Here is an 11553-nt window from a genome sequence, read left to right on the forward strand (position 1 = left end):
GAAAGAAATGCCTCAAGGAGCTGAATGAATTGCAGAGATTGAAAAGGTGAAAGGATGCCAAAATAGCAAAGGATGCCAAGTTTTTCTATAGTATTTAGTATTTGCAGAGAAACTCCATCCCCCTCCCCCCCCTCCATTACATGAAGTTTTAGGAAGGTTCAGTCATAGTCTCTTGTGACTGCAGGGAAAAAACATAACAGTTCCTATCTCATATTACAGTTCTCCTTAAATGGCAGTATATCCAGTCAGTCAGCAATATGTTTGTGATGTTCACATAAACCCAGATAAGCCAATTTTTTTATAGAAGTCATGAAGATGTTGAGAGCATTTTTGCTGTGTAAGGACTCAGAGGCAGTGCACTTGCTACACTTCAGTCGCACATATGTGTGTAGTCCCACAGTTATTCTCTGGAACAGGCTGGAGCGGTTTCCCTGCACAGTAATGCCTGGCAAGGCCCCATGGTAAGGAGGGAAAGTCCTCTCCAAGACCAGTGTTTGGTCCATCTGTGCAGAGTCATCCAGGCTGTCTGCAGCAAATGCCATATGCAGCAGCTCCAAGATGGACACTGACGTTGCAGGGGATCCCCAAGGTCTGCCAGGGAGGGCAGTCATCCTGTGGTCTAAACATGAGTTACTGTGGCTGCTTGGGCAAAGCCAAAATTCTTTGCCACTGCCTCTTCTGGTGAATATGTATGTGATGTGAAGGCAGGCAGGTGACAGATGTTGGCCTTGCAAGCCCAATTCTGGAGCAGGATGGCAGTCAGTAGTGGAAAGTGGTTAGGGACAGGTACACCCTCAGACACCAGTTAGAGAAGTTTGTGATACAAGGGAAGGACTGTCTCTGTCTTCTGGAGATGACTTGAAGATGGCCAGTTTTCAACGACACAGAGCTGTGGGCAAACAAAAAAGTGAATCAAATTGTTAGAAGCTGAGGGGCTCAGATTAAAATGTCAAAGATGGGTGTGATGAGCCCCAGTGAGCTCATTAGACACCATGTGTTGTTTCAGCACTGTCAGTCATTCTTTTCACATCTGATGCATGGTCTGAACATCAAAGGGTGAGCAAAGGGAGCATGAGCCAGGCATTATCACCAGACCACTTTATATGAAAGATCATATGTACCTCCCTTTTCCACTCTCTTTTAACTTCCAGCATCTAAAAATCCCATTATCCAAAAAAGCACCACCCCCTACTGTTAATTATATATATAGGAAATTCCAATCCTTACCCGAAACATCAGCAATACCTTTGATAACCAAATAACTATACTGCAAAATATGCATGACCTCTAAGTGCAGGCATAGATACTGATGCACACAAACAATGCTATGCAGTTATCTAAGGAACGAAGAATGTTTGAAGGGTAACTGCTATACTCAGCGTCACCTTCCCCGGGGTCGTGCTGCCACTGGCCTCCTTTGCTGGTGCAAAATGGGATGCCAGAGGGCTGTGATGCGAAATTCAGGTGACGATTTGCAGTGCTCCTGCAGGTGGCTTTGCTGGCTGGACAGGACGTGGCAAAGCAGCCTGACCTCAAGCGCGGTCCCCTGGTAAGGAGAGAGGAGGGGTTTGAGCAGAGACCATGCCTGAGCCGATTTTAGAAAAAAAGATAATATTTATAGTGAGAGAAATGCTTGGCTGGTATTTATTCCCACATCCCCTCGCTATCACAGTGCCAGAGCTATAATTGCTCAAATCAGTCTCACAGAAGATATTTGTGTTTCAACAAAAGCTTTTTTTCCGCCTCTCACACCCCACATTCCTTCCACTTCTTCTTGGTTCCTCTAATGAAATCATCGCGTTGTGACCGCAAAGGCTGTTGGCAGGCATAAATGTTGAGGTGAATTCAACATTATCTAATTTAACTGTTGAGTCAAATAAACACATGGAAGGAATATAACAAAAGTTATGAACGACAAGACAAAGCACACTTGTAAACAGCTAGAATTGGATATTAAACAATACATCAAACTTTCAAATTTTCCTTTTGGCTTTGTCAAGCAATCTTCATATTAATATTTAAGAAAAGGAGGAGCATTTGGTTTTCTTCAAAACCAAATGCTCCAAAGTCAGTTATAAATCCATATTTTGGTACTTTCTTATCAGTATTTTAGGCAGCTAAGTGCTGAAGGAAGCACACAAGTGCTACCCATGTTAAAATTCAGGAGGCATATTGAAGCAAAAGAAAATGAGGCTTCAGGTAAAAACTACAGGATATGGCTCATGGTGAGAAAGAGTCTAAATAGTACTTGGAAATGAAATGGCTTCCTGATTTCTTAGCCTGGCACCACTCTGGTTATCTAAGCTCTGCATTTCAAGTCAGACTACCATGTAAGTGCTTCTTAAATTGAACAACAGGGAGGCCAAAGTCTAGTTGCGCAAATAATGTTGTGGGGCTTTTTCTTTGCTAAAGCATCCTCTGGCTGGGACTCAAATGAGAAGGATTTGTCCTTTTTTTTTCTCTCATTGCAACCAACTCTTCAGGCATTGTCTTACCTCACAGAAAGGCTGGTTCAGCTGTGATCATCCTGTGATGATGAGATGTGGTAAAGATAAGTTTCTGAGTCCAGCTTGGTTGCTTTTGAAAGCCATTCATCCCAGCAGTTGTGGTGTTGTTTCATCTGGATTGACTGTACTCATGGAGGCCAGAGAGAAACACTAGATCTTTGCTGGTACCCTTTGCTTGTAAGAAAAGCTTTATAATGCCACCGCACTTTGTGTCTATCAGAAACATCTGTGATTTGCAAAAATAAAAGAGCCCATGAGCTAGCAAATTTAATTATTCTGCTCCCAGCTTCAGTGGGTCTGTTAAGCACTTACAACTGCATAGATACAAACCAGTTTGCTGGTTCAAGCTTTATATGAATCATTAAACAGAAGAACTCACTACTTTCTTGGAGATGTCCTCACTGACTTTCCTTTCACCTCACCTTGCTCTCTGAGCTTGGAGAACTTCTACCAGGTAAGAGATCCTGAGCATGGCTGTCTGTCAGTGGCCTTTATGATGGCTTTTGTAAGATACTGTCACAGTGCTCATGGCAATAACAGACAAGCAAAGTTTGCTGACATCCATGGTACACCACAGTCTGTGCTGGGCCTTCACATGAGACTCAGTTGAGACCTGTTCACCAAGTCCTTGCAAATCTAACATAAAGCCCTGATACTCCAGCAGGACTGTGTAGCTTGCAACCAGAATATTTTTGTGAAAGATGAGAGAGATAAAAGAAGAGATGTTACTGTCTCATAGGAATAATCCAGTGCTCTGCTGCTGTGTGTCTAACCTCAGTTTTTAGAACCTGATGTGAGACAAGAGATACCCCTGAGCTCCCTTCTGTAGGCGAGTGGTTTTTCAGTGCCTAGTCCTACATGTTTAGAGGCAGTGGTTTCTTACTGAATTTGTCTGTAACAGGATTAAACCCTCTAGGAAACACAGTTCTGCTTAGCAAGGAATTTTTCCTCTGACTTGGGCCATAAGTATTTTTGGAAAATCCAAATGCCATTGAAAAGGTCAGTGTAAGGGGTGATGGGGGAAGGTGTGTCTTAACCTTCTTTTACTCTGTAGTTATTTAAAATACAAGTGCTTCAGAAAAAGAAAACAAGTTTATATACAGGGTAAAAGTGACTGACAGCCTTCTAGATAGGTTGCATTGTAGCTAACAGCTATTGATGCAGATACTCTTACAAAAGTGCAGCAGGCTGAGCTGCAAAGTAGCAGCCCAGGCAAGTGTGCTGTGTTGCACATATACAAATAAACTGTCTGGAAACCCAAATAGTGAGTCTATCTATCCCTTTTATTTTGCAAGCAAGGGGTCATAATCTTCATTTATGGTTCAAAAGAGAGAGAACAGGTAATCACTAGTCTGCAAACTATGTTGGTAAGCAGGCTAATGCACTGAAAATGGTTCTTCATGATTCTGTGATATGAGGAAGGCACTTTATGTACATCAAGATACAAAAGATCAGAGTTCACTAATGAGAATAGTAATCTTGTTTGGCTTGCACCAAAAATTTCAAAATGTTTTGGTTTGCCTTTTTTTTTTTTTTTTTTTAAATAGACCATTTGGGAGTGGTCTAGGAATCAAAAACATGTATGAAAAGGCAAAAGGACATCTGTCATTTGTCTGAGTCAGAATTAATACTTCCTTTGGATGCTAATCAACAGCACATCCCATGGAAATGAAACACTAAAACCAGTTAATCACATTCCCAAGTAATCTACATATAATTAATCTGATCTTTTTTTCCTAGGAAGAATTAAAGAGCAAATCCCGAGTTAGAGCTGTTCTCATCTGGATGCACAATTGCTATTCCAAGCTCTACATGGATCTCAAAACTTCATAATTCTCCATTCATCTGAGAATTTTCAGACACAAAAACTAATGGAGGTTAGCACTGATGTTGTGTAGTGCAGGCAATCCCTGTATAAAAAAGAGGATTAATCTGAGGAACAGCAGTAAGTGGTATGCTAGGATTCAACTCCCCCAGCTCCCTACCCTAAGCACCAGAAATTTTGTCTTCTTGGGTCTAGTTCTGCCTCCAAAATGACTGATACTCCAGAGGAGAGGTGGGAGGTCCTCTCCCCTGAAAGCATCAGTCCCCAGCTCTGTAACAGATGGGGATCAACCCCCCTGTTTGAGTGGAGGAGAGTCTGGAAGCAGTCTCCACTCTCTTGGGTGAGCATGTTTTCCCACAGGAGCTGTGCAAAAGTGAGGTGGTGAAATCACCAAAGCAGTTGTCGCTAAAGGCAGTGCATTCTGAGTGAGCTCAGAATGCTCTCAGCATTGGCAGAAAAATGAAGCTTCTCTTTGGACTCGAGCTTTCTGTATGCCAAATGATTTTACGCAGATGCAAGTTTCCAGGTAGTCCCTGTAGGAAAGGCAGAGATAACCTCTGCTGTTCAGAGAGACTTCTGTCTGAAACTCTGAGGCTGAAAATGTCCCAGGTAGGTGTCTGAGCATATTAGAAATTAGATTTGAATAATTCACACACATAGTATTAAAATACATTGAAAATATTCAAGTACTGAAATGACATGCTTACTGCCTGCTTTGCTTTTTGAAAATGACATAAATATGCTTTTGCAGAAGTCAAACGTTCACAAGAGCAATCAGCCCATAGCTTTATTAGGGAGCAGTTTGGTATTAGTAGAAGTCATTACTCTTGATTTTTTTGCTATATCCCTGTGTATATATATATGTGCATATATGCACAAAGCAAGGCTCTGTTTCACAGGCATCTTTCTTCAGCCTCACAGCCTTCTACTACTCCCTGACAGCCTGATAGCTGCAGAGGAGCAAAGACCTCTCCTAGACCCTCTCCACTGCTCTTAGAAAGCAGCTATGTTTCACCACTGTTTGCAAGATGGACAAAATTTAGCAAGCAGGTGGCCTGAATCACTCATCATTCTCCTGAAGTGAGACATCACGGTAGGTGCCCAAATCCACCTAAGTCCCTCAGCTGACTGCTCAAATACAGCTCTCTGTGGTCATATCAGGGGTCACTTGTTGGAGCCAAATAAATATTCCAGGCATTACGTTCTGTTGCTCCTTGTATAAAAAGGGATCAGGGTGATCCCATATGAAGCTGCATGTCTACAGTCACTCTTTTCATCTGTGCTTTTTATTGGTCTCTTATTTTTTGAATTGCAGATCTTCCCAACTCTTGTTTTGATCCCTTTGGAGTATTGACAAAGAGATTATTGGCACTTTAACAAAATTGTTGTATGGTGTTTAGAAACTGTGCCATTCCTCATCTCTGGATTTATATTTTAAAATGTAGCTCTTTTCCACAGATTAACTGTGGGAAGAATACATCAGAAAATGCAATGCAGCAGAGGATGCTTGGGGGAACGAAGACACAATATTCTACACTCAGATGAAATGACAGTAAGGGATTTTCTTTAGCTAAAGAGATCTCATAACTAATACTTAATTGAATAAACACTAATTGAATTCTGAGTGGGATCTTTCAAAGTTGGTCAGTATTAACTTAACTCCACTTGGATTCACGCAAAAGGAGAGCAATCAGTAACTTCAGTGAGAACAAATCCTGGCCAGCACTGCAAAGCCTCCTGTCTCAGGGTGATGGGGGAGCCAAGGAGGGAAGAGACTGGGGAAGGATCCAGTTCTGTGATGCACCTGTTCAGGATATTGGCAGTCCTCAGCATCAGATGTTCACAAGTCAGCTGCCCTTAACTGAAGAAAATTCAGACTTATGCTCATTTAAGTTTTCTTCATCCTGTTTGGCTGCCCTGCTCCTCTAACACGTGGAAAGAATCGTGCTGTTGGGATCCCACTGCTAATGTCAGACACATCTCCACATTGTCACATACAGAGTTTGTCCAAACATTCCCAGTAATTGGGAATGGGATGCTGGAAGAAGAAACCTGTGACCTGCTGCAGCAAGACTGCGCAGACTTAAAACTGATTCTGATTTTATATGAGCTAGATATGTTCAAACATTACCACTCCAGGGACTAAAGTTACTACTGCCTCACATATTTCATTCCCTTTCAAGTGCAAGAGAGTTCCTACACTGGGAGAACCTGCTCCCATGCTTCCTAATTTCTCCTATGTTGTTTCTTTGTTTATATTTGCTGCTACCCTTAAGGTCTTGAGCAACGAGGAGCCAGTAGTCCGCCTCTCTTCCTCTGTACCCTCCAGTTTGGAAACAGCCTCAGGGGGGAAATATATGCATTCTCCTCCTATATAACTGAAGACTTCTCTCTTGCATCTTGTTTCAAAGCTTGAATGATTTGCTGATGCTGGCTTTTCATCTGCAGGCACTGTAAACTCCAGAACACTGTGGCTATTTTGTGACCTGGTGCTGGAAACTCTATACTGACTACTTTGTGTTTTTTTTTTTTCCCCTTAAACTGTAATGATAGATACAGGTTTATGTATATGTGCACACACACACACAAACGCACACACAGAGAGAGATGGAGAGACATGCAGGGTGAGACTGTTTACTCCAACATGGGAAAAGCTATAGTTTCTAGCCTTGACCTGGAAAATCTCAGCTTTGTGGGAAGTGATTTACATTACAGTCTTTCAACAAGATATAAAAGAGAAACATACAGAGAGACACACAAATCTTCTTTTATATATTCATAAAAATATTTTCATGCATTTAAACCTCAATAGTGCCATTGCTGTCAGACAAAAAACCTGCATGAATGACCTTGAACGCAATAAACTAAAAGGTGATGAATACAAAATGATGCTAGATCAGCAGCTCACCTGGCTGCAATGGAGGCAAAGAGCATTATCGGCTGCTCCTACATTTTGCTGAGTAACCTACGTTTTCCTTGGAGGTGGAGCACAGCGTGAGGCTCCGGCATGATGAAATCCCTGCGGATCCCTCCTCCCTTCCTGGGAGAGGGCTGGGACTGAGCCTTTAGGTGGAGCTCACGTACCACCGCTCCTGGGAAGAGCAGCTCGCCAGCTCCTGATGGACACGGCTGATCCAGCTCAGCCCTGCAAGGAGAGAGCCAGGAGAGCAGAGCTAGTCTCCTGATTTTCACAGCTCGGCTTAACAGCTAGGTTTCTCAGAAGCTGAAAAAAAAAAGGTTTCTGTCAAAAGCTGTTTGAAGATTGCTTTTGTCCTGTGTATACAGTGTTGACTAGTGCATATGGGACATGAGGCTGCTAGTGGATCCACCTTGGCTAGGCAGCATTACCAGGGCTGGAGGGGTTGTGTGCACCTGGCTACCCTTGCAGGGTGAGTATGGGACCAGAGACTCTTGTGTGTGGGTCCACACAGCCAGGGAAACTCCCTGAAGGTCTACCTTGCATCCCAGTCTAAAAGGGTCCCATGGACCTTCTGCTCCAGAATGAGACACAGTACAGCCCAGCAGCACAGGACAGTGAATGCCTCTAGCAGACTTTGCTGCATGGCTGCAGAAGGCTGTGTTGGGTTGTAGAATGAGAAGAGCCATGTGGAGGCTGTGTGACTGGGACGAGGGCCATTGCACAAGCAAAGTGCAGTAGAAAGCACGAAGAAGCAGGCTTCTGTGCAAGTTCTGTGCTCAGCAAGGGAAATTTGGCAGGCTTGCATCAACTGCAAAATGTGTGGCTCCCAGTTCTTCCCATCCCTTCTGTGAGATCTGGCAGGCTGGAGAGTAGGCAGAAATAAGAGGAAGAAAGCTGTATACTAGCAGCAAACCCCAAATCGCTGGACTGCAGTTAAGTCACATGAGGGCTTGAAATTTTGTCTAACAAAGACAGGCTTGGAAAGGCTATGTTTATTTCTTACTGTGAAAATGATACCAGGCATCACAAGCAGGGCCTGTGTCAGCTCAGGAGGATGAAGAATGTGAGTGTCCTGGATAGCACCAGGGGATGGCTCTAGACAGCAGAAGGGGACAAGAATGGTCCTTAAACCTGCAAAACATGAAAAGGCAAAATCACTGCATTCCACTTTTCTTATTATACATGAAGCTGCCAACAGTATCACACTATACTCACGGAAGAGCCTGACATAACCCCAAATCTTGCCCACCATGTTTTTACATTCCCAAGCCTCCTGGGATGAACAGCTGTTTGGGACATCAAACTTTTACAAAAGCAACTTTACACCGAGGGTGTCCTGTTGCCAGCTGTGGGATGGTGAGGATCTTGCATGGATATCAAAGAGGCATCAGGAGGTATCAAATGCACTGTTGAAGCCCTGGCAGTGAATGGAAAGGTTAGATTTATAACAACTGCCCTTAGCTTGCTGCCCCAGAGCCAAACTAAAAAGTTTGGTGGCTAAAGCAAGCCTGGGCTGTGGGGTCAGTGTGCAAATGGCATCTGCTGCTAGAGTGGTGACACGTATTAACAACATGCTCTAATGCTCTTGTTATTAATGAAATAATCATTTCTTAAAATACCATGACTATGAGCTCTTGCTCCTTCTTGCACTTAAAATAATTTGACATGAAGTCTGGTCAGGGACAAACAAGGCTGTTATTGCCAGTCTACAACAACTTCAGCCAGGAGAGTCTGTCTTACAGCATCCGAGCTGATGTAGCTGGAGCAAATAAAGGGGAGGCAAAGTTGAGATATTTAGCTAGCAGCCAAGGCCTTTGAAGAGCAGATTTTTGTCATCCAGCCTCAGCTTTGTACTTAAATGATATTTAAGTCTTTACAGCTGAGAATCAATGGCAGGTAGAAGAGAAGATATAAAGTGATGCCTCCAAGAAAGAACTGTCTGCAATCATGCTATAGACAAAGGAGACTCCAGAAGGGCAAGAGGTATTTTTAAAAAAACCCAAAATAAATCCTAAATCAAAACCATATAGACTTTGTAATTCTGCAGCCTGCAGAGCTACTCTTCTTTCTTACTTTAGTGCATGCTTATTTCAGTTGGATTCTTACAAATTCCAGGTCTTTTCCTCTACTTGTGCAAAAAAAAACCAAACCTGACGGCATAAATATCTGTAAAATAGCAAATTGTTCGGTGGGCTGTTTTCCAGACAAAACTTCATCCGCTGAAACGACATCTATACTAAAAATCCTTCCCTATTTTATGATGTCTTGTACCAGTATCCAAACCTCCCTCATGGATATGATAAGAAGTTTTGAAAGGAAATCAAGTTGTAAGGGAAACAAATTTTAACATTGTTGCTGGTGCATGCTTCTCATTGTTATGACCTTAGTTTCCACCTCAGTTCCCTGTTTTTTCACATGATAAAGCCTAATTACTATAAATGTAAGCAACATTAGTAGTTTAAGATGAACTCATAGGTCAGGGTTAGGAACACTCACTGTCCCTTTCACATGACAGATCACTACCCACTGCTGTAAACAGTTACTGAGATCAGCAATAACAAATTCCAGTGTTGCAGCACTACTCCTATTTGGACTTCTCAATGGTTTTCTTCTGCACTCTAGAAATGTGTAACAAAACATGGCTAGAATGCACTGAATACAGCACATTATCATGTGTGTTATACGGAATTTAGCAGGTGTGATTTGGCTCACAGATCAAGGAACCCTGAATCAGGCCTATGTCTAACTTCCCGCTGCAGTCAGTAGAGATCCAGTCAAGATGCCTGAGTCTACAGTCAACTCACCTGACTACACATTAATGTTATACCTCTGGGTGAGCTGAGTAGCCTTCTAGACTGAACTGACTGTCCTGACTAAATGCCTATCGATTATAACAGGAGGTTAGACACTTATTGCATAGGTAGATATATCCTCTCCAGTTTTAATCTACAAGCTGAATCTACCTGATTTTTCTTTCCTAAAAAAGAGAGAGCAATTCCCTTACTATAATTTATTACTATTACTATCATTCTTATGGCAGAAAGTCACAGGTACAGATCAATATACTGTACACACACAAAAAAAGACAGTTTTACCTCAAAGAACCCAGATCCAGATATAACCGCAAAGCAGCTGTGGAGATCAGTAGGAGTCATAGGGATGCTCTTAATGTCTCCAGTGATATCCTAACAAATAAAATGTGGAAACATGGTCTAAATGGAACTTCTGAGAGGTGAGCAAGCAACTACTCTCAAAGAGTAGCTACTAGTAAACACTGTCAAAATGGGAGATTACATCAGTTGGGGCCTTTCATATTTTCACTGATGGCTGAGATGATGGAACAGACAGGATGCCTACTGTATTTGCACGTGGCATTAAGCTGGAGGAACTGCAAATACAAATTAGTATTCAAAGGGATCCTGACAAATTGAAGATACTGCCCAAAGTAAACAGAAGGGAGACTTGAAAGATGCAGCAGACAGGAAAGAATAATCAGCTGTACAAATACAAACCTTCAGCAGGACGAGATACGGGGGTTATGGTGGGACACAGCAGAGCGTAAGTCAATAACATTATGTTCTTATGAGAAAGCTAAATGCAATACTGGGAGGCATCATAAGGTACCTGAAGCAATCTTTCCACTTTATTGAGTGGTAGGGAAACTTCAGCTGGAAAAGTGTGATCAGTTTTGAGCTAAAGAAAGATGTTCACTAACGGGAAAAAGTATAGATGAGAGAAACTGGAATAATCAGAGGGCATGAAAACATGGCCTGTAAGAAAGAATTAAAGAAAGTGGGTTGTATAACCTAGAGAAGAGAAGGCTGAGGGAAAATCTGCTGAAAATCTTAAAATATGCAAAAAGCAGCTGCAGGGATTAAATTCCTAGTATCCATAATGAAGAAAAACATTCTTGCACAGAAAATAACCAAAGACTGGAAATAATTGAAGTAGGTAGGTGTTAAGACTTATCCTTAAGTATCTAAGAACAGTTTAGAAAAATCATAGAATCATAGAAAGGTTTGGATTGAAAGGGACTTTAAAGATCATCTAGTTCCAACCTCCGTGCCACGGGCAGGGGCACCTTCCACCAGACCAGGTTGCTCCAAGCCCCGTCCAACCTGGCCTTGAACACTGCCAGGGAGGGGACAGCCACAGCTTCTCTGGGCAACCTGTGCCAGTGTCTCACCACCCTCACAGCAAAGAATTTCTTCCTTGTGTCTAAACTAAATCTACCCTCTTTCAGTTTAAAACCATTACCCCTCCTCCTACCACTACACTCCCCGATAACGAGTCCCTCCCCA

This window comes from Athene noctua, chromosome 1 (genome assembly GCF_965140245.1).
Source record: "Athene noctua chromosome 1, bAthNoc1.hap1.1, whole genome shotgun sequence".
Classification (NCBI taxonomy): Eukaryota; Metazoa; Chordata; class Aves; order Strigiformes; family Strigidae; genus Athene; species Athene noctua.